This window comes from Onychostruthus taczanowskii, unplaced genomic scaffold, assembly GCF_017590055.1.
Source record: "Onychostruthus taczanowskii isolate IOZ18803 unplaced genomic scaffold, ASM1759005v1 scaffold116, whole genome shotgun sequence".
NCBI classification, from domain to species: Eukaryota; Metazoa; Chordata; class Aves; order Passeriformes; family Passeridae; genus Onychostruthus; species Onychostruthus taczanowskii.
This window is the reverse complement of record NW_024498294.1, coordinates 189118-207818: the sequence shown is the minus strand read 5'-3', so window position 1 is coordinate 207818 and position 18701 is coordinate 189118. Positions and strand designations below refer to the sequence as shown.

At 44.2% G+C, this 18701-nt stretch overlaps 1 protein-coding gene across 5 annotated transcripts in view; it reads right to left on the bottom strand.

Annotated features, from left to right (window-relative positions):
* Window positions 1–18701, bottom strand: part of RAF1 (Raf-1 proto-oncogene, serine/threonine kinase) — a 63063-nt gene that overhangs the window by 24173 nt on the left and 20189 nt on the right. For 4 of the 5 annotated variants that reach the window (XM_041427538.1, XM_041427540.1, XM_041427541.1 and 1 more), the window contains exons 1-2: window positions 13245–13393; window positions 4197–4252 (exon numbers count right to left, since the gene is read on the bottom strand). The gene's annotated coding sequence lies outside the window, so the exon portion shown is untranslated. Of the gene's footprint in view, window positions 1–4196; window positions 4253–13244; window positions 13394–18701 lie in introns of those variants that run through there. The other variant, XM_041427539.1, reaches the window with a different exon arrangement.

Sequence of the window (18701 nt, the reverse complement as noted above, 5' to 3'; positions counted from 1 at the left end):
GTTACCAGATACTGGATTTATGTTATACCATGCTCAAATAATCCACTGCCAGCTGGATGTTTTCATGTATATTTCTAAAAATTTTCTTTAAATCTTTTCTTCATGAATCTCATCACTTTCATGAAAATGACTTCAAACAGCCTTTCTCTAACTGACAAACTGCAACAGCAGCATTCGAAGAATATTTTAAGATATTAAAGTACATCAGTCCCCTTCTAGATCCAGGACTGCTGGGAAACTGATACTGATTGGTTTCATATTAAATGTTCAGCCTAAGCACAAAAGTAATGTCATTTACTGCTGCAAGTCCCCCAGAGTTCTGCACACTGTGACCACGGCTGCACTTTTCATTAGTGCTTTTTGCACACATTACAGATTCTGCTAATGAATCACTGGAACAAGCATTAAACCAAAAGCAGGGAACAGCTCTGGAATGTGCACATCTGACAGGAACAAATTCCTGGAGATCAGTCACTCATATATAATCAATACATTCATGTCATTCATTCCAGCTCAAAAGATATTGGAAGCTACTCTGACTTTTCCCATGAGCAGGACAAATTGCTGGTCTGAACCGTTGAAAGTTTCAGTCTCCCTCCCTAAGAAATGCCCAAACTGGCACTGAATGAGGCTGAAAGTTCACATGTTACAAAGCTGAACGCTCACTCCAAAGTTTAGGTACTTTGTCCTTACTTTTTTTTCTGGAACAAACACCCAAAGCTTTTAAAAACACATCAAAACAGTTCCCCCTTCCAGCACACAGGCACTGCCATTTTTATCCACACTAATTCATGGAATTTCATGTTTCATGGAATACACCTACAAACACAGAACAGCACAGAACAAAGTCCAGAATCCATTACAAACTGCACACTTTTGTCAGTAAATAGAAGCTTGAAAAGCTGGTCAGAAGCAAAGTTTTCATCTCTGACACAAAAAGATCAATGATCCATTTAACTGTAGCCTTTTCTTCTCCCACACAGCAATTAATTAATCCAGTATTGCTTGGGTGACTAACTATCTGCAGGGGAAAAACAGACATTCAAACCAGACAAATCTCTGTTGTGATCTATAGCAGCATTTTTTACAAGTAGCTTTTCAGAGCAGCATAGGATAAATATGGACCCATTCCTATATTAATAAAGCTGTGATCTATGGAAATATGAATGCAGGGCATGAGTTGGGATCAGCCTAACAACCCAGGCAGATCCCTCTCACATCTACAAGGCTGGTGCTTTCCCTTCATGTGTCCTTCATTTTAAGAGATCAATGCCAAAAAAATAAATTCCTCCATTAGACAACTGACGAACCCAGGCAGATCCCTCTCACATCTACAAGGCTGGTGCTTTCCCTTCATGTGTCCTTCATTTTAAGAGATCAATGCCAAAAAACAAATTCCTCCATTAGATAACTGACAAAAATTAAAAATTAACAGAAGGAAATGTCAGTGTTCAGGGAAAAAAAAAACAAACAGAACAAAAACCAACAGAAACACACTGAATTTCTGCCTCTGCTGTTCTGATCTTGGAAGTATCCTCTCTGCTCTTTTTCTTTATTTATCAGAAGTAATCTGGTTTTAGTCACTACTTCAGCCTTCAGGAAAAAAATAACATTGGTTTTCTAACAAGTGGGCCCTACAGTAAGGAGGACATAAGCAACACAACTCTCAACCTGCTTTCAGACTTATTCATTTTAGACTTATTCATTTATTATTCATTCAAGATTAATATCTTTTTGTATTTAAAAGCTGCTGTCAGATAAAAACTCTGGCTAGTAAGCACAAACCAAGTCAGACTCCCTGGCTGCAGCAGGCTGTACTTTGGGCTCTGCTTAGTAGGAATTTGTCACCAAAACAATCTGCACCTTTGGCCACCCTGTGCCTGCTCCCTGTTGGCTATAACAGCTTGGGGCTACTTTTCCCAGACAGATCCCAGGAACATCTGTTTGGTTTGTCCTTTCCACACAGAGCATTCCATGTCAGTCACACATTTTCTTCCACATGATATGTCCATGAAATTCAAATGTGATCTCTGAGTTTCCCTACAAAGCCACAATTCCTATATTAGAGAAACAGCAGCACTGAACACCCTGTATCTAAAAGAGGGATACAGAATCCAAAGCTTTGCCTTTCCCAAAGCAAAAAACCAATCCCAGGTGAAAAGTAAAATGCAGCAGGTGTTTCTAATCAGTTAGTGTTTCTAAACTGGATTTAAGTACAGCTGCAGAGTTTACATAGATTCACAACGAAGTTTATGGAATTGCTATTGAAACAGTAGGAAAGGAAAAAGCAAACAAGGAAAGTGCTCATAGATTTTGTACAAGTTTTGCTTAGAAAGCACCAGAACTCTGTCATGGAATAAAATTTCCTTTTCTTTCTAGTATAATATTTAATAATTTTTAATTTAATGTGCTCTTAACATGATGAAGACTATTAAAGCTGAAGTGATATTTAAGTTGTGCTCCTTTTTTAATTCAGTAAACTCAAACTCATCACTAGAAACAAAAAGCACTGAATACTGCTTTTTATAGCTGATTGTATCAGGATCACATCATGTGACAGTCCTATCACTCACACTTCTTTCTGTGCCATAATGTTAAATTCTGGCAGGAGAATCCTCCAAAGGGAGATTTACAGAGAGACCTCTTTAACGTGGGCCTTGGACTGCAGACAGAAGTGGGACTACAAGTGTTTTGTCTTTCTTTACATGGTCAAAACACTGGGCAAGTCTTTTTTCTCCCCCAAATCTCTCAATCAAGTGCACATACCTTTCCAGCCATGTGCCTATTTGCATTCTGCACTTGCTCATGCCAATTGTTCCCAGTCTGAAAGCCCCAAACTGTGTTTGCAGTTGCCTGGAACTCATCCACTTTACAGCAAGGATGAAAAAAAGTTACTCAAATGTCAGCAATCCACCAAATGCCCTTCCCACACGAGTTCTCAAGGATTAAACAAAAAAGTGACTGAGAACCTCAGCACAAAGAATGCCTGGCTCTGTCCTCCCTCGGCCACATGTAGGAAACACAGCAGCACTGAGAACACCCCAGATTGAGAGCCTGGAGAGAAGGAACAGCCTGAGGATTATTAAAGAAGCTGCTGGGAGCTGTGCTCACATCTCACTGTGCAGAGAGCCTGCATGGTGCTGTTGGTCAGCACTGCAAAGCACCAGGCAATGCTGAATGATCTGTACATCCACCAGGACGCACCGGCCCAGCCTGCCCAGGTGCTCCCTGCCTGCACCCAGGGCAGCTTGCAGCCAATAAATGGATGTGCTGAAATGTGGGCTCTGTGCCAGGCCTGCCGTGCCACGTGGAGGTCAATAACGTGATTCCAAGAGCTTGGAAACATCATCCAGACGGGCAGAGGGCAGGGCACAGGGACACCGACACCGAGGGCCTTGAGAGATCTTCTGGAGGAGATGAACAAAGGATTTTCCCTTCTATTTTATAACAAGAGGCACCTGGGAATAGCTGGATATATCCTTCCTGGACAGCTGTAACAACTTTATTTTCATGGTTTGTATGCACCTGTGTTTGCCAAGAAACCTGAATAAAATGGCAAATAAAAACAGATTGTATTTAAAAATTTAAGACTGTATACAACAAAAAATACTTAAGACTATGTCAAACACCTACTGTCCCGAGAGCCTCTAAAAGAAATTATGCTCCATTTTAACATTATCTTATTAAATACACCCATGAAATTACAGTTCTGGTTTGGGTGGGTTTTTATTTACTTAACAAAGTGCCATACCAGCCTTTTTGTTTCAGAGATAGAGTTTGAAGATAATGTCACAGACAGATTTACATTAGGTCTGGATTATTCCCAACAGACTTGCAGTTGTGTGGAAAGGCAAATGCTGTTTGGAGAAGACAGGCAAATATCAAGAGCTGAAGGTTTAAACTGAGGAAGGGTTTTTCCCCTGCAAAGTAAATATCCAGGGAGACTGACTCAAGTAAGAGCTTAAGTCAAATACACACTTCTGATAAAGCAAATCCTGTAACAACTGTCATTCCAGATTGATTTTGTGGCATTTTGCAAAAAAACAAAAAGTGGATTTTAGCAGCACTGCAAGAATACAAGCAGAGAGGGGCTGAGCTGAGTTTCCCTTCCTGAAGGGAAGGTCCAAAAATCTCCAGAGAAAGAATGGGGCAGGAGAAGGAGGAAGGGAAAGATAACAAGAGAAAGTTATTTATACCTTTAGTTTTCCTTTCAGCAAATGAAGTCCTATGACAAAAGGATGAAGCACATCATCTGTGGAAGACAAAAAAAACAGAAGATATTTACATTTTAATAGACAAACATCTACATGCACTGCATATCAAATAAACAACAAAAAATTACAGCAGTGATACATTATCATCCTTCTACATCCTTCCTTCTACTGTAGAGTCTTCAGGGTCTTCCAGCCTCCCATTATTTCATGCATCATTTCAGTGTAGGAGACACAGAGTCCACAACAACCAAACGTTACCCAGCTCAAAAGCATTTCATTCTTATTCCAGAACATCAGAAAAAAATCTTTTACAGCTAAAAACTCACTGAAGTAAAAATTAAATAGGAGTTGAATAGTCCCTTCTCACACGTCAGTTCCTCACTCAGACAAACACCTTGCTGACTCACAAATGTTGACAAAGCTCGGAGACAAAACAAACAAACAGTAATAAGCAGCCAAGCCTCTGAAGGCTCTCTGTATCTGCATAAAAGCACCAATTGTAAGGAGAAGAACTCCTAGGGAAGCTGAAGAAAACTTGATAGGATCATCCCCCACAAAGCTTTCTCTTCTCCAGACCAAGAAGTCTCAGCTTCCTCATGTCTTTCTAAAAAATGCAAGAAAAAAATCAAGAAGAGATCTTATATTGCCAGCTCTCTTCTGGTTAGAGGTATTCCCTTTTCTGGACAGAGTAGATGGGGAAAAACCTAAAACTGATAAATAAAAAGAAGCTGCAACGATTTTACCAAGACAGCAAACTCTCAAAGATTAACAAGAAACCAGATGAATGCTTTGGGACTTCTACCTTGAGCCATTTTCAGTGATTTTAAAAGTAAATTTTACTGACAGTCTGAACTGTGGATTTATCCTGCTTACACCTAGCACACCTGTCTCCAACAAACATTAAGGAATGTGGCACTGTAAATACTATAAATATGCCTTCCATCATGGAAAAAGATAAGCAGGGAGACTAGGGAGAAGGAAGGAATTTTGATTTTCTCACCAGAGGAAAAGGTGAGATCTTTAGTTACAACCAAATACAAGAGACTGCAATGAGTAACTAAGATGGATAATGTTACAAAAAAAGGAAAGAAAGAAAACTGATGGGGAAATTTCATTCACAGAATGAAAACCCAAAGCATTTTTACAGTAAAATCAGCAAGAAAAAGAAATCTCATGCATAAACCAAGAAGAGACAGCACAGCATAAAACAAGTGTGATGGGCTGAAGAAGCAGGTGCAGTATTTCTATCTGCCACCAAAGCAATAGTTGTAAGGCAGGAAAAATTACTTAGTTTTCTTTACAGAGAAAGAGACACATGACAAAAAAAAACAGTAAGAACATCTGCTAGCAGAACTGGCAAACACAAGGGTTTAAGGAATAAGAGTTGCCAAAAAGCCCAGCTTTACTGCAGATGTGAGACTGAATTAAACCTGACCAGAACTGTTCACATAAGGCAATGGCAGAGCAGAGGGAGAAGACAATCCCTGTGTCCTGGAGGAAGTTTCCTGCCTGCACAATTTCCACCTGAGGTGCTCTGAGGAGCAGGAGAAGGAGCTGGGGCCTGTGAGGGGAATGCTGAACACACACAAATTCATCACTCATCACACTTCAGTGTCAAACCCCAGACTTGGAAAGATTCTGCCCCAAACCTACTCCTAAATGCACAAGGAGCCAGCACAAAAGCTCGAGGTTTGGGTTTCATGTTGTCAATCACTTCTGAATTATGGATTGATGATTTTAGAAAATACACCGTGTATATGAGGTAAGGTAATCACAAATGTCAGATGTTTCAGCAGCCACACATCTCCACGTGATACCTGTGCCACTGAACCCTCCTGTCTCACTGTCAGGGCATTCTTGCTGTTTGCTCCTGTTTCCACCACAAATATTTGGATAGATACAGCATTTTGTAACTGGAAGTGCTGTTTATTTACTCCCAGAAAAAATATTAATTTCCTATAGTGTGCAGAAATCCAAAATAAAAGTTAGTCAACATCAACCTTGCCTTTTAAATTAAGACAAAAACCTCATACTCCACTGATTCCTGGGCTACACTGTTAATCCCCATCTTTAAAACTCACACTGCCTATTTAAAGTCTCCACATGAGAAAGTGAGAAAGACAAAATAATCAATATACAAAGGAACCCAAAATTTAAAAAAAGAAAAACTCTGCCAGACATAAAATACCCAAACAAAACTGAAAGAATCTCTTGTAGTCACAGCTACAGTATCATTTGTGCTGACAAAAGAAAAAATGTTTTTTTCAGTGTAAGACAGTCTCTGTGTCAATCTGCCCAATTTTATTGAACATTTTCTTCAGCACATACAGCACTTTGTAACACAAAATTATTCCAGGTACTGTCCTGTAATTCAACATCACAAGGGCAGATCTTACTGGAATAGGTAAAAATAGCAGCAGGGAGCATGCCAAAGGACAGTCTTTCCACTACAGGGGCAGTGCTTACATTGCAACATCAGCTGGCTCTCTTTTTATAACCTCACCATTGCCAGTGAGCGAGTTACACAGGCAACTTAAAAGGCTGGAGAAATCCAAGAGTAAGCTCTGCCCTGTTTCTCAGCTGAAATCAATCCCCTGCATCACTGGGAGCCCAAGTCTCTGCTGCAGCACTGTTACTGCCTGTGTCAGCTTTCGACCTGCTCCACAGGGATGATGTCACTCAGAATTTGGTGTATTTCTTGTCAAATGTCAGCATAAAACTAGAGCCTTGCACACTTTGTTGCTCCTTTTGGCTGCAGCACGCTGGAAGCTCCTTCATTTACTCCATTCTGTGGCAGCCACATGACCCATCCCCTACAGAACTCCTTTTATCCGTTTCTGCAGGCCAAGCAGCCTGGAACAACCCCTCCCCAGCACTGAACTCTCCGTGGGTTCTTGCCACGTTTCCACACAAAGATAACAACCACCCCAACCTGAGCATTCCAGCTGTGAGCCCAGTGATCAAACAAAGGCAGAAATGCTGTTTTACCAGAAGAGACTCTGCTCCATAGCCAGCAGCTTGACTTGCAGGTGACCAAAAGTGCTTAGCTTTCTAATTAGGCAGCAGGGAAAGCTGCACCCTCCCATCTCAGCACCACAAACAGGTTCCTGCCTGCTCCTCCTCCACGCGGGGACTGATTGGACACAGCTCCCCAAAGGTACTGGAGGCAGAGGGAGAAGAAAGCCTGGGAACAGCAGGGAGTCACTGAGCTGGCACAGGTGCTCTCACGCTTTTCTGCCTCAACTGAAGAAAAACGGGCTGATCATCAACAAATTTACCTCTCCTTAAACCTGCAAGCCCTGGAATAATCAGAGATGTTTGTTATTTGCACACAGTGGCACCAGCACGGTGTGTTTGTTTTAAAAACTAAGCATCAACCTCATGCAAAATCAAGAGTAAAGAGAATTTAGACACTTCCGCCATACTTTTAATGCATGAATTTTATAATGCAAGTTTCACAAAAAAAAAAAAAAAAAGAAAACCAACCAAACACATCAAACTACAACACAAATTCACAAGAACTGAAAAAAGTATTTAAGGGGGTTATGCAATAGATTAGACCTGAAAGAATTCAACTGCTATCAGAAATCATCAAAATAACAAAAATATTCACCCAACAGCAGTCTCACAATTAACAATTACTAGGTAAGTTCTGAACTTCAGGAATTGAAAAAAAAAAAAGAAGGTCTTTTTGCCCGAGAAGACGGAGTCACATCCTGTGCCACAAATATGAGCAACTTTCAGAGAAACTTTAGAACAAAGTTTCTAAAGTAAAGTTTAAACGACCCCAAGTTACCATGTATCAAAATACACCTTTCCAAGTGAAAGCTGCAGTGGTAATTATAGGCACTCTTACCTCCACATTAGTGGAATTAAAATCCACTTTAGTTTCTCTTTTACAAGAAACTTTTAATAGTGTACTTTCTACGGTAATGATTTGGAAACAATATAAATAGCATTTCTGGGGTAGCAATAAATTAGGAATTTAAAAAAAATTAAAGTATGATTAACCAGTACTCTTTCTTCCCAGCAACACTTCCAGCCCAATGGTCCTCCCTACATCAGCTCTGCTTTGCAGGATTCTGTGTTCCTACATTTCTGCAACAATTCCATGCAAACAAAAGGGAGAACATGCATCTTCACCTCCCCACCACACTCCTTCAGTTTCACCAAAAACTCTTACATAAAATCTCATGTTTCTTATATACAAAGAAAATCTGAATAAAGAAAAAAGAATGATAATTTAGTTATCTCTGCCACAGGCAGCAAGTGAGCAAAGAGAGCAGTGCCTTTTGTGGTGTGCTAACAGACTGAAAAACCACTATAAAATACTGAAAGTATGACCAAACTTTGAGCAAACACTCTTAAATGGCTGAGAACAAGAAAGAGGAATTGCAAAAACCAGCAGAAATTACTGGTAGGGCTGACAGGGACATACACTGGAAGCAGACTAAAAGACATCACAGAAAAAGGAAAATTTGCCATATGTTAAAATATTTCAACATAATACCTTAAATGTTTTCACCTACAAAAGCATTAGAGATGTCTTTCTTCTAGTTCTGCACTATCCTGCACCTCCCTCTTGGCAATGTCAGCCCAGTGTTCCAAAAATCCCCACTTTCAGAACTCCAGCTCGTTCTACAGTGAAAAAATTTACGTAACAGAAAACTATAATGGGGGCCCAGAGCCATTTCTTAGCGCCTGAACCTCTGAGGCAGCTTTAATTAACGCAGTTAACCCCACGCCACACCCAGCTGCGAGTTAGGGAAGCAAGCTCCCTCCCCGAACTAAAAATACCCCAATGGCTCAGCGCCGCAGCGATCCCACGTCTGCCCATCGGAATGCCCCACCATCAACGCCCTGCCGGCAGCTGCTCCGCACAACTGCGAGGGCACAGCCACGGCAGGTACAGCCGCGGAGCTAAGGCCGGGCTGGAAACTGCAGCAGCCGAGGGGCCAGAGGGCGGGAGCCGGACACCGGCACATCTCCAGCGTGCGAACACAGCACGGGCACCTCTCGCCCACACCCGCACCCAGGGTTTGCAGGGCAATTCTCCAGCGCTTCTGCCTCGAGTGAACAGCTCCGATTTAACGGTGCTGCTGCATGCAGGAGGAGAAAGGGCAGAGCTGGCACACCTGCACACCAACCCCGCAACGTGCTGTGCCACACAAACCCCCAGTTCTGCTAAAATCCCTCATTTCAATCGCTACATCACTTCAAAGCCTGACAACAGGATACTTATAAACGTGATCAGTTCTAATTCCTAGCTCTTGAAAATGCTTTTCTCATTTACAAATGACTCCAGACCAGCACTTTGTTTATCCTCATCCGCTGTGCGCACTGCAGCATTCCAGTACACAAATGACCACATTCTATTAACCTGTAAAAGGTCAGTACACACTGCTGCAATAAAATCAACTTTGTGTAAAACAGATGACATTTATAGTACAAACACAATATTCAAGTCACTAAAGGAATAAACGTGCGCCAGCTGCTTTTCAAAGCAAAAGCATTGTTTACAAAAAAACAGCGCACGCAGCAAGAGCCGGCAGAGCTCGGAGAAGTCTTCACAGAACATGGGCCAAAAGAGACTTTCTTTTCAGAAAAAATAAGAACATCACTAAACATGGGTTACCCATACAGAATAAATTGTATCTACTTCATGCTGTCTCAAAAGCCATGAGCTAATGCATGCTCATTGCTAAAATACCTTGTTAATTTGTCATAAATTCAGAATTTTTAGCCAAGTCCCTACTGTTACATCAACTCCTCTTTCAATTAATTTGTAGAGCTGACCAAATGTTTCCACAACCTTATTCAATACACAGTGGATATATTTCATACTAGAAAACATCAAAGGGTTTTGCATAAGCAATTACACAAAGTCAATCAAAACTGGCACAATGTAGATGTAAACATGTCTGTTTAAAAATTTATGTGAAAACTTATTGAAATCATGCTTCAGTCACAGTGCTTGGTAAATCACAAGTTTTCATTTTGTTTTGATGACTTTTGCTGCTTCCCCAAATAAAGATCAATAACTTATGCAATTCATTATAAATACAACTCTAAATAATATTTTTCATTGCACACTCTTTAGATTTCTGTGATTCTAATTTAGAAGATGGTCCAGGAACTAACTTCTTACTACACAATCATCCTGCTCAACCATTCATTTGCACACAGTGGCCAAACACTCATTTGTTTCCTGAACTGCCATGAAAGTTTTGGAAATGCAGCTGCACAAATCCCATTATCCTCGTGCCCTGGGCAACTGGTGGCACCAACTATCCTGCCTCTCCTGCAGCAATTCCTGGCTATTTCTCACTTTTAAAGTCAGGCAGAGGCACAAAGAACAGGACATTCCCGCAGGATACAGAAATAGGAAGCCAAGGCACGGGGGAATTCCCTGCTCTCCATCAGGCAGGGCACCCCAGCAGGAGCACATCCCCAGGAGGAGCCCAAAGCCTCGGCAATCCCTCGCTGCCTCCCTCCCTGCCCCGGGCCAGCCGCAGCCCCGGAGGCAGGAGCAGCAGCCCCGGAGGCAGGAGCAGCGCCGCGACACCGCGGGAAGGGGAGCAGCGCGACGCCGGGGCTGTGCAAGGGAACAGCAGCGGGAGCTGCGGCGTGACCGAGGCGTGCCAAAGGCACCGCTCTGCGGCGCGGGGAAGGACAGGCTGCGCGCAGACAGACCCGAACACCGGCCTGCACCCAGCTGCCCACGTTCATTTGCTCCGCTAACTTAATTAGCAAAATAAAAACCATTTAAACAACCTGGACCCACAGCATCACTTCAACTCCTGCACCGAATCTTGACCGAAGGCTCCTAAATATAAAATAATTCCACCTAACAGCTTTCGGTTCCCATCTCCTACAGGAGCTTGGAAACCAACAGCTCTGAATTCAATGTTTTCCAACAAGGAAAACGTGGTTTTCTTCTCAGCTCCTGGTTTTCCAACAGCACAAAGAGCCACATAAATAATCTGGAGGGAGGAGGGGAGGAGATGTCCCAGAAGAAATTACTGCTGATGTAGCGTACCAAGAAGTGCTGACCAATGATTTCCATGGGTCATGTTTGTGGTTTAGAAAATGAGTTCTTTTAATAAGATATAGTAAGTTCAGGCCCTGAGACAGCAGTGACTTCATACGTAATTTGAACAGAATGCACAGTTGGTTAAGAATAAAAAATGGAAAAGGAATTAAACTGAAAAAAAAATAGAAAAAAAAAAAGGTTTAGCTCTTCTTTGGGAAAAAAAAATAGGCTTTTTTCTGCCACTTCCAGCTTTTCCTTCAAAGCAGGTTAATCAGCAATGTTGCACAATAAGTTGTCCAGTCCTGAAAATATTAATAGCAACAAACTATATCAAAAACATATTCCAGGACTCTGAAAGCATCACTGCCCCAACCCAACGATGCTACTTCACTTCTGATTTAATAATCTAAGATTAAATTGCTTACTACATTAATCAGTCACCATATTCATTTCATGATCACACACAGAGATTCCTACACCTTTCATGATTAATTGCAGCCTCAGGGTTTGCCTGCAGAAAATTCTCATTAAGACAAACCAAACTAAAGCCACTTCCATTCTGAGTGGGTGTCCCCAGAAGAGATTTAAGAGAATTGCCTGGAATTAACTCTCACATTCATCAACTCAGTCTCTCCTTCTGCACCAACACTGCAGACACATCCTGAAGAATAAGCATGCCCATTCCAGTTTGGCACAATGCAGTGATCCTTCAGGCAATAGCTGCAGCTGAGTTTCTCTGAAGCATTAAAATAAAAAACATCTTCAGATATTTTAAGCTGGCTTCAGTTTTGGAAAGACTCTGAGTTGTACACCACTGCAGATCCTTCTGGTTCTGCACACCTACAAGCTGCAGCTGGAACACGAACTATGCTGCAGCAATCCCACTGCAACTGGTTCTGCAGTCTCACAGACCCTGCATTTCTGGATGTCACTCCAAGGCTAAGGAAAACAATTCTCCACAAGTCATCTGGCCTGTCACAGGTGAGGTGACAGCAGTGGGACAGGCAGGTCACTGGTGTGTGCAATCAGGCTGGAGATAAAGAGAGGCAGAAATAGGAGAGGGCTGGAGCTGCTCCTGCAGAGCACCACTGCTACAGGCAGGGCTGAACAGCTGACAAGGACTGGGGACACGGAGCAATCTTACTCCTGTCTGCAAATGTCTAATGGATTTTAACTTGCACAAATAATCAAGGGAGCAATTCAGACCAAAGAATGCCCGAGCAGAAAGAATTCAGTTGTGCTGATACACCTAAAGGCGTTTCCACTCCCAGTTCAGCAAACTCCACATGACACTAACAGGAGGGTCAGGCAGCCCGGCTGGAAGCACAGGAGGGACAAAGCCACAGCATCACAGCAGGGACCCGGGGAGAGCGGGCCGGCACAGCCCCGGCTGTGGGCAGGGCACGGCTCCAGCTGTGCGGGATGCTCATCCCGGGGCTCATCCTCCCTGCACAGGGCACAGCTCCAGCTGTGCGGGATGCCCATCCCGCTGTTCACCCTCCCCGCACAGGGCACGGCCCCGGGGCTGCGGGATGCCCGCTGTTCACCCTCCCCGCACAGGGCACGGCCCCGGGGCTGCGGGATGCCCGCTGTTCACCCTCCCCGCACAGGGCACGGCCCCGGGGCTGCGGGATGCTGTCCCGGGCGCTGCGGGCCCACCCGCGCGGCTCCGCGCTGGCGCTGACAGGCGGCGGCCACGACCCAGCCCCGCTCCCGCCGACCCTCGGGCACCCTCGTCCCGCCCGGGCCCTCTCGGCACCGATCCCCCCCGGCCCGGCCCGGGCAACCCGGCCGCGAAGCTCCGCGGGCCCGAAACCGCCCGGTTCTCCTCCTCCTTCCCCAGTGTCCGCCGGGGCCGAGCGGCCGAGGCGGCGGCCGGGTCAGCGCGCCCGGGGCCGAGCCCGGAGCGGCGCCAGCGCGGAACGGAGCGCTGCAAAGAGAGGAAATACGAGGAACGGTCCTCCCGCTCGCCCCTGGCGCTCCCCGGCCACTCGTACCTGTGTCCCGGGCCCCCGGCGGGTCCCCCGCGCCCCGGTCCCGCCCGGCGCCGCTCGTTCCGCGCCTCAGAGAAAATGGCGGCCCCGCGCCCAGGCAGACATTTATCCCCGCCCATCGCCCGCTCGGCGTTCGACGCCGTCCCTGCGCCCGCCTGCCCGGCCGCTCCCGCCTCCCCGCCTGGCGCGGGAGCGCCGAGTTGTGGATCGGCCGCTCCGCCCCGCCGCCATTTGGGAGCGGATGAGGCGCCGCGGGCCCGGCGGCGGGGGGAAGGGAGGCGATCCCGAGGGGATCCCGCCGCCGCCGCGCCTCCAGCCCTGCCCGCGACCCGGCCTGGGAGAGCGGCGTGAGCGCTGCCGCCGCGCCGGGGGCTGGCGCGGGCGCCGGAGGGGCGGCAGAGCCGGCTCCCCTCAGAGCAGCGCAGCGCTGCCGCCTCACAGGCACCCCCCGCCCTCAGCTCCCGAGCCGGCCGCGCCAGCCCTGCCTCGGCTGAGCCCTCGGTAGTTTGACAATTAATTAGTCAATGAACCAGCCCCGGTGTGGGCACGGCGGCACCGCTGGCTCCGGCGGCGGCGAGCCCTGAGCCGTGCCCGGGCAGCGCTGCCCTACCTGGGCTAAGGCAGCCCGCTCCTACCTGCGCACAGCAAAGCCGGCTCTGCGGCCGGCAGGCAGCAGCTCCCCAGGGGCGGTACGTGCTCAGGGGTGGGGTGTGAGCTGCTGGGAAGGTATCTGGGGAGAAATAAAAAAATAAATAAAAAGAAATAGCGTGCAAGCTCTTTTCTTGGAGGAGACAGGGACCAGCTGTCGGGCAGCAATCCCTGTGTGACTCCGCACAGGCTCCATGGAAAAGCAGGGATACCAAAGGGCTCTGCTCGCTCTTAACTCACTTATTTTAGCTTTGGAACGTGCAAAACGGCACATCAAAACAGTAAACAAATTATCACCCCAAAATACAGCTTCTCAGGGTAGCCCTTGCAAAGGAAAACATTTCTCCTAGAACTGTTTTTAAAGAGCATTACATGTTTGCATTTGCAGTCATGTAAGTTACATTGTTAATTAAATAAGCGTTACTCTAAGAAAGAGCCTCCAGCAAAATTCTCAGCCCTATTTTGGATTTCTCTACGGAAGAAAGTTCTGATATAAACCAAAATCTGAATTTAGCTAAAGTCAATTAATCTCAGAGAGGCATAGCAAGGACAAGGAAAAAGCACTGTTGGGTTTGCCTCTCCTGCACCAAAAAAGAAAAAAACCCAAAACAGGAGAGAGCCCTCAGGTGCTGGTGCCCCCCAGGAAGAGGTGTGGTTACCGAGTCATAGGGGATTGGAAAGGAGATGGCAACCAGGAGGCTGAGGGCTGAAACAGTTTCCATGTCCCTAACATGCTGTCATTCCCATCTGTTCTGAAAGTTACCACTGATTCCAGGGTAACAATGCCTTCAATTTAGAGGATATTGCTAAAAGAAATATTTAAGCTTTTACACAAGACAAGCCACGCTGAGATTCCAGCTATTAAGAAAAGACCTTACTCTCTAATTTTCCTCTTCCCCATTGCCATGGGCTCAGACCTACCAGAAACCAAATCCAGACCGAGGTGATATCCACTGAAGGCAAAATTTAAAATCTAAATCATTCTTTTCAAATTCTTACAGGGTAACTTCCCAATGTCACATTTCAACTGAAGAAGTCCCATGATGAACTAATCCAGTTTATTTATACAACTTGAACAGGAGTTCCATGTACCTGACTGCAAAACTTAGCCCAGGAGGAAAAAAATAGAAAGATACACTCAAAGCATTGTGTACAATAAATATTCACACGGCTTTAGACTCAGCATGTCCACGTAATATGGTAGAGTAATACAGATTTTAGCAAAATATGCAAAAGGATCTTTGAATACTGTCATATAAAATATAAGCACCATGAGGAGCTTGAAAAGAAAGTGGGAAAGGAGGAAAAACCACCTCAAGAAGAGGAGGTTTTGCCAAAGACCTTTCATAAAGTTTTAAACTCCTTTTAAAAGAGCAGAACAGTGAAGGAGTGTAGTCATGGAGCAAATAAACACAGATCTGGGGGAAAGCAAGCCAGATTTCAGAGTTAAACAATGCAGCACATGCAAAGGAAGACAATAACTGCAAGAAAGAAACAGAAAAGCAAACAGGGAAACTGAAACATTACAGCACTGAAGTAGAAGGGAAACAAAAGCTGAACAGACTTTCCAAAATAAACTGAAAATTATCAGCATTCTTGCCGAGGTTGATCTGGTCTGTGTTTGTGGTGAGATGTTTAAAGTGTGAATGTCCAGGTATCAGGCTTCCATTGTCCAGGCACAGCATCAGCTCTGGCACTGTCACCATCTGGAGGGTTCCTACCGTACAAAAAGCAGCCTGGGGAGCGATGAGAGGAGAATGAAAACCCCTGGGCGTCAGGCTGTGAGAGCACCGTTATCCTGCCGGGGATTAATTCCCTTTCTCCTGTGGGTTTGTCACACAGGCAAAGCCTCCCTCGCGGCAGGGGTGATCCATCCCCGTCTTTGAGAAGAGTTTTCACCCGGCCTGCTGGAAAGGAGCACGGAAAAGTGGAACCTTTCCTTATTTGTGGTGATTCCATTTGCTGTGTACAATATTCCTATGCTCCCAGCCTTTACTTGGGGATCCTCCAAAAATATCAAATGTTTGAAGTGCCACCACATCACCTTAACTGTGCCCTTAATACCTCTAAGCCTCAGAAGAATGAGCAGCAAGAATTAGGAGTGGAATGCTGGCTGGGAAAAAGAAATGCATATACACACTTTATTATGGAATTTTGTGTATCAAATCTTCCTTCCCTCTCAAACCAAGGGTTGCTGCAGACAAACTTTGCCATTTCATCCAGCCACAGTCCAAGCATTGTCCTTCTGCAATGTTTGATTATGCTACAAATTATCCTCTTAATCCTCCATAAGTTTTTTTGTTGTTGTTGTTTTGTTGTTGTGGGAGTTTTTTTCCCATTTTGTTGTTTGTTTTTTGGGTTTTTTTTTTTTTTTTTGTTGTTGTTGTTGTTGTGGGAGGTTTTTTTTTTTTTTTGTTTTTTTTTTTTTTTTTTTTTTAAGAGAACATTGCTTAGGAAAAAGTTTAAGTGAAGTTAGATACAAAAGAAGTCCAGCATACAGAGACCATGAAGAAAGTGGCCTTGAACAAATCAAGCATTAACAACCTAAAAGAAAGCCAAATAAGGCATCTCTTTTTTGTATGATGATGCATAAACTATTTATATTTTATCATCCAGCTGAAAGGCTTTATTATTTCCCTGTGTCACTAAAGTGTTCAAAGGAGTGGAAATAGAATTTTCAGTTTGGGTTTTTCATGCATTGAGAATTTAAATTACATAAATTGCCTTACAACAACAGGACACCTTATCTATGAAGCTGTCAACAGTGCAGTTAACTTGTTATGCTGAAATGAAAACCATCATTTTTGTTGCTTTGTCCTGAACAAACCATCAGTTTTTTACTTTATTCATATCCAGCCAAAGGTGGTAGCTGTTGGGCTGGTTGCAGTGCATGCCTTTCTCACCCTATCCAGCAGCTTTTCAGCCAAATCTTGGGAGCCAAATCTCTCTCTTCCATATGAAAACCTCCTTACTGTAATCTATTAGGTGCTCATACTTATATGGTTCTTGGGTGTCTTTCTATAAAATTAAGAATAAATGTGTTGGATGAAAATATCAGTTATGTAGATTTTTAATGCCAGTTTGTGTGGGAGCACTTCAGAGTATAAATTGAAACAGCTTTTCATTAAGCCTTGCAGTAATTAAATTATTCTGAGAGTGCGGCTCTATAAACAGTAAACAACAATCTCCTACTGAAAAAATAAAGTTGCATCAGCCCTTCCTCACCGATAATTTTACACAGAAGGATCTTAGAATTCTCAAGAACTGCAAGGCAGCTTGTGGCCCTGCAGCTGTGCAGGGTCTCTGGCCCGGTTCTGTGCAGGGCAGCACTGCTGCCTCTCCCATTTCAGTGCCATGCAATTTGCTTCTAGGAAAACTCCAGGCTCTGCACCATGCCAGCCAGTTCTCTCAGACTCCCCTCCAGACAGGCTGAGCTCAGTGCCTTTCCTGGATCTTAGATTCTCATCTGCAGCACTTCTGCCCAAGATTTAACTTTCTCCTGGTGTGACAAGGAGCTGTGACGTGCAGGAGTTCTGCTCAGAGCTCTGAAACCTGAGCTGCCAAGGGCAGGTCCTGCTCACAGACAATTGTCCCCATCACCCTCCAGTCCTCTGGGTCCTCTGCTGCTCCACACCTCACCTCGGTGCCCATTTGTTTGCACAGATAACTGAGGAAAAAGTAAATAGAAAATCCCCCTAAAGGCACGTGGCTTCAAAGTGCTCTCTGTTGTGTCTGACAGGTACAAATTTATTTTATCAGGTGACTATAACTGGTTTTTCCCCATAGCTGGAAATGTGTTGGAGGAATGGCAGTTAAATTCCAGATAATTTTGGGAAGGACTGAGAGCCTGGGTAAATCTCCTTTCAGAACACAGGAAGTTTCAAAGAGCACAAGACAAATGCACCATGTCTGTTGGAATAGCACTTGACACTGAGAATATCAAAGCATGAAAATAATTTTAGAATAATATTTTATAAATTTAATGTGGAGATGCTGAACTCATGTGTGCCATCTGCACAGGGAATAAAAACCTCAGTCTGAATAAGCATTATTTGAGTTCCAAAAAGAGGACACATTTTTAAAAACTAAAAATCTAGGCCATAATTTGTGTCTATTTGAACAGTCATTCCTACTGCAGAGACAATAAATACAGCACTTTGATTTACACGTGTATTCTATTTTTGAAACCTGACCAAACTGGTTTATTTGGTTTATTTTGACTTTCTGAAAAAGTCTAACCACAACAAAATCTCTTCAGAGCTAGGTATTACAGTTTAAAAATAACAAAGCATAAATAGCTCTTTCCTGACAAACATTTTTAGAACCCAGCCTGAACATATAATGAAAACTCTTCTTCAGCAGAGTAATTGCACCTGATAGAGAGCTACATAAAGGATTTATCACCTGATTTAGTGTGACATTAAGCTGTGCATTGACAATTTCTCGTGGCCACTGAACTCCACTCAATACTTAGTTTCTCCCCAAGCAGAAGGATTACAGCTGTTCATTGTAATAACATAGAGGGTGACAGCAACATTTCGTTTTCTGCAAGGAATCCTGAGTAAGGAATGAGTAGTGACAGGGTAGGATAGGAGGTTGCTATCAGACTGAGCTGAAAAATGCACAAACCTTCCTTTATCTCTTCACAGATCATTTTTGTTCTGTTTCTTCATCAAAAAGCCCAAGTGGTTTTTTTATAGTTGTGGTGAGAAGGCTGCTCTCACTGTGCTGTGTTTGTACAGAAAGCCTCGCTCCTGCCCTGCTCACGTCACTCTCATCAAAGGCAGATTCCAGAGACAAGGAACCCAGAGC